Raw genomic sequence first — 5,367 nt, forward strand, 5'->3', positions numbered from 1 at the left:
CTGATGTCAGAGCTCAGCAGATATGGAATGACTTTGGATTGAATCTCTTGGATAAACACCCCTATCTTTCACCTTGATATTTATAAATGGATGGGGAAATTTTAAGGTTGAAGAATGATAGAAAACCAAGTTCATTCCTCAATTTATTGCTCATTTGTTTAACCAATTAAAGCACAGCTTGAAAACAATATTTTCAGAGTTTTCCATAGCCTTTTAATTCTGTGATGAATAGCACAGGGGCCTGAAAATATTTGCTCTCTAGTTGACTATCTTCAAAAGTGCCACAAATACATAAGAAAGATCCTGTTAGGAAGATTTTAATTTATACTTCTGGGTTTTTGGCCTTTGTCACTAGATCTAGCCAAGAAGACATGCTCCAGGCCTCTTCCATAAAATAATGTCATAATGCCCCAGAAGTGCACCAACGTGCCTTCAGTCCCCTGTCCTAGTGTTTCAAATAAATAGAATTCCGACTGAGGCCTGAGCTTATCAGAGTGGCAATTAGCAGTAAAGTTATTAACTATTCATATTCTAATTTAAAAAGTCACATTTTGAGGGGTCATCTTGAACATTTTATTGCTCTCATTGGTTCATATGAGCTGGCTAGTATTGTAGGTCATTGACTGCATTGTCCTGATTGAAACTATATAAACAAACAAGTCCAGCTTGTTAGGCATTATTTCAAAAAATGTGGGTTAGTGAACAGCAGAGACAGAAGTTCTGTGAAAATCTAGAAAGAGAAGGAGGATTAAAGTGAGATCTTTGAATTCAGAAACTTCAATGTCTAATCAGGGCTCCATGGCTGGTTCTCTAAAATAGTTTCTGATCAAAAGCTGGAAATGACTGGATTCAAAAAGCAGGAAGATCAGAAACAGGAACTGTGATATCTTGGACTTATCCTTGTCCATAAGTAATAATTTGAAAGAAAAAAGAAAAGAGAAAGAAATAATAAAGCAAGACGTGATGAAGTTAGTTGGACGGATATTATTGTGAAAAATAAGCAAACATTTTTCATTTGGTACTTCATTAGGTCCAGGATCTGAAGAACTACAAATTCTGTCCTACACTTTATTAGGAATGCTAATTAGTGCAAGTTAAGCCAAGGTTAGTTAACATTTGAGCATTATTTAATTAAGTTCATTTCCTTAAGAATACATTAAATACAAGTTTATGTAAAGACATGATTCAAAAGTGACAGTACGAAACCTCTAACCTTATCTAATATTAATGTATTTTATATGTAGATATTTCGCCATATCTATTTACTTTATGCCCAAAGCCTAATAATCCACTGTGATAATATATAAACAATGAATTTAATGGGATATTTTATTAAAATACCATTGTTATTAAATACCATTGTTATTAATACCATTATTAAAATACCATTGTGCAGTGGAATTTGTTTCTCCTCAATATCATACCAATATCTCAACTACCACATCATCCTGACCATGTATTCTGCTACATTGATTAACTTCTTTCCAAAGCTATTATAGATAAGATCATCTAAAATTAGAAACACTGCTGATTTGCTTTGTATCTATATTCATTCTCAAAAAGATAGTCAGCAGATACTGCTGCTTCTTTAAAAAATTACAATTATTTGTTCTTTGGGAACAACAAATGTAGCAATCATAAATATGGAATTTACACCAATCAAAAATGAATGTGCAATATTTTCTCCATTTGTTTTTCATTCTGAACTTTCTACGTCAACTCCAAAAGCAATCCTAAATTTAACATCTTGCAAGTAATTTTTTAAAACCTTGCCTATGAAAACAATGGGCAGATTGTGTGAGTAGGGACCACAGCTGTTTAAATAGGGCTATGATAAAAGTCAGATTTAGTTGTAAAAAACAAATGATATCCATCACAAAGAAATGTTGGAGATTATCATTAGAAGGGGTGGTACTTTAGTTTGGCCAATCACATTGCTTTGGGTTCACATTTCCCTGAAAAAACCAAACTCTGAGTCACCACTTCCAATTAGAGCATTAATTTATGCACTAAATCTATCTCAAACTGCTCAGATTTACTGTATTTCAGAATATGTATTTTGGCAGGGTTGCCTTGTTCTGGTCCAGATGTAACTGATGAGCTTGTAGCCAAGGCCTAGGGACATTCATCCCACCCTTTCTAGATATCAAATTGGTTCTTTATTATTTGGGCAATATGCAACCATCATAAATATGGATTTATCCAATTGAAGGTAACATTACAGAAATATTAAACCCATTGTGTAATAAAGTGAGTTACATCCTTTGGGGGGAATGTTTTACTTTTTATTCATTACTTCGCTGTATATCAGAATTTTGTGGTCTTGCTATTGTAGGTCATCTAAGAGTTCCAATATGTAATACGAGTATATGCATTTTCATAATACATAAAAAACTAACATTATACATTAACATTGATTTATGCAGATATGAATTCATGCCAAATTAGCTGCAGTGTCTGAGTTTCTCTAGACCCATCCCTGAATGACACTCTAGAGAATGTCATGGTTGAAGGATGTAAGAAAAGTGGGGAGAAGGGTGAAGGATTGGAGACATGAGAAAAGGGAGAAAGAGACGACAATAAGGTTATTTTGCTATTGTCTTGAGATGAGAAGTGAATTTGCCATGACCCAGGTGGGAGTGGAACTTTGGAGAATGGGCAAGGGTGAAATCTAGCAGGTTCTAACAGGTCCTGGAGACGGGTAGCCGAAATTGTGACTAGTTTGGAGAACTGGCAAATACCACCTCTGGCTGGCCCCACAGTGGGGTGGGAATGGAGATTTTGCAGTATCTTTCCCCTGCCACACCCACTAAGCCATGCCCATCAAGCCAAGGTTCGATTACTGCAACGCTCTCTGCATGGGGCTACATTTGAAAAGTGTTCAGAAACTTCAGATCATGCAGAATGCGGCCGCGAGAGCCATCGTGGGACTTCCAAGATTTGCCCATGTTTCTTCAACACTCCGTGGCCTGCATTGGCTGCCGATCAGTTTCCGGTCACAATTCAAAGTGTTGGTCATGACCTTTAAAACCCTACATGGCATTGGACCAGAGTACCTCCGGAACCAACTGCTACCCCACGAATCCCAGCGACCAATAAGGTCCCACAGAGTTGGCCTTCTCCGGGTCCCGTCTGTCGGGATGGAGTGACCCCCTTACCTTAGACAAGGCGCTCAGCCCGTGAGGAGTGAGCCGGGAGCTTCCGGAGGTGATGGATATTGAAGTACAGACAAATCATGTTCGAATGAACAATTAGTTTTTATTATAAAAGTATAAAAACAATAAAAGTCTGAAGAGACATAAAAAGCACATCCTCTAGCTAAGGATGTATGGAGAAAAAAGATGTCTCCTAACTAAGGACAGCCCTTCTTCTTCAAGAAGAGACAGGATGTGAGCAAACAGGTTACATCACACAGGAGGAGCTATCTTACTAGACAGAATTAACTCTCTAACTACTGGATGTTTCTCAATGTCGTTGGGGGCTGGCAATTTCCAGCGCGACACCGTCGACTAAACAATGTCGTTTGGCAGGCCCCAGGGGAAGAGCCTTCTCTGTGGTGGCCCTGACCCTCTGGAACTAACTCCCCCCAGATATTAGAATTGCCCCCACCCTCCTTGTCTTTCGTAAACTACTCAAGACTCACTTATACCGCCAGGCATGGGGGAGTTGAGACACCTTTCCCCCAGGCTTTTTTATACTTTGTTTTATGTTTGGTATGAATGTGCTGTTTGGGTTTTTTTGTTTTGTTTTGTTTTAAAATAATGATAGGGTTTTATATGTTTTTTAATATTAGATTTGTTCCACTACTATATTGTTTTTATTACTGTTGTGAGCTGCCCCAAGTCTTCGGAGAGGGGCGGCATACAAAGCTAATTAATAATAATACTAATACTAATACTAATACTAATACTAATACTAATACTAATAATAATAATAATAATAATAATAATACCACGCCCATCAAGCCACGCTCACAGAACTGGTAGCAAAAATGTGGATTTCACCACTGGAATGGGGCTATAAAGAGATTTCAGGAGGTGTTTGTGGAAGCACGTAACCAGAGGGGAGTGAGAAGTATTTTGAGAAGTGCAATTCCTCCAAGTGGATAGCGAAGGAGTGTGGCAGTGAAGTAAATTGGTAATCCCATGTGCACTAATTGATGGGGAGACTAGGGCAATGGGGAAGAAAAGTTGAAAAGAGAGAGTTGTGGCAGGCAGAGGATAGCAGAATAGAAAACACATTCATTGGGAAGAGGGACTGGGCATTTGAGATCATGTACTCATCTTGGCAACCTAGATTGCAAGAATCTTGGAGATCTTTCATTCTGATGCTGCTTTTTAATGCCAAGTGTGCCTGTAATAAATTAATACATCTCTCCTCCTAAATAAGTAAGTAATTAAGTAAGTAGGGAGGGAGGGAGGTACTGGTAAGTAAGTAGATAGATAGATAGATAGATAGATAAATAGATAAAAAATAGAAAATAAAACTATTTTCACCTTACAAACCCACCGCCGCCGCTGGGATGCCCCGCCTCCGGACTTCCATTGCCAGCGAAGCACCCGTTTTTGCACTGCTGGGATTCCCCTGAGGCTTCCCTCCATGGGAAGCCCCACCTCCGGACTTCCGTGTTTTTGCGATGTTGCAGGGGAATCCCAGCAGTGCAAAAACGGGTGCTTCGCTGGCAACGGAAGTCCGGAGGTGGGGTTTCCCATGGAGGGAAGCCTCAGTGAAATCGCAGCATTGCAAAAACACAGAGGTCCGGAGGTGGGGTTTCAAGGACTTCGGTGTTTTTGCGATGCTATGATTTCACTGATGCTCCCTTCGCTGGGAAACCCCACCTCCGGACTTCCGTTGCCAGCAAAGTGCCCGTTTTTGCACTGCTGGGATTCCCCTGCAGCATCACAAAAAGACGGAAGTCCGGAGGTGGGGTTTCCCATGGAGGGGAGCTTCAGGGGAATCCCAGTAGCGCAAAAACGGGTGCTTCGGCTGGCAAAAGGGGTGAATTTTGGGCTTGCACGCATTAATCACTTTTCCATTGATTCCTATGGGAAACATTGTTTCGTCTTACAAACTTTTCACCTTAAGAACCTCATCCCGGAACCAATTAAGTTTGTAAGTCAAGGTATCACTGTATGCCTTTCCTGGCAGAGTTCTGAGGCAATTCAAGAGTTTAACACTATTATGACAATAGCTTTTTCAAATCATGATGGCCCCAGTCATAGGTAACTGTGAAGAGAGAGCAAGGGGGGCCAATGCCAAAGCTAGCATTGTTCCATAAGCTCCTCCTCTTTTATGCATAAGTCATAATGCAATATGCATGTATGAAAGGGTTAGATATTACATCATAATGGCAGAACACTGCTTATA

Source organism: Erythrolamprus reginae, chromosome 1, assembly GCF_031021105.1.
Source record: "Erythrolamprus reginae isolate rEryReg1 chromosome 1, rEryReg1.hap1, whole genome shotgun sequence".
Taxonomy (NCBI): domain Eukaryota; kingdom Metazoa; phylum Chordata; class Lepidosauria; order Squamata; family Dipsadidae; genus Erythrolamprus; species Erythrolamprus reginae.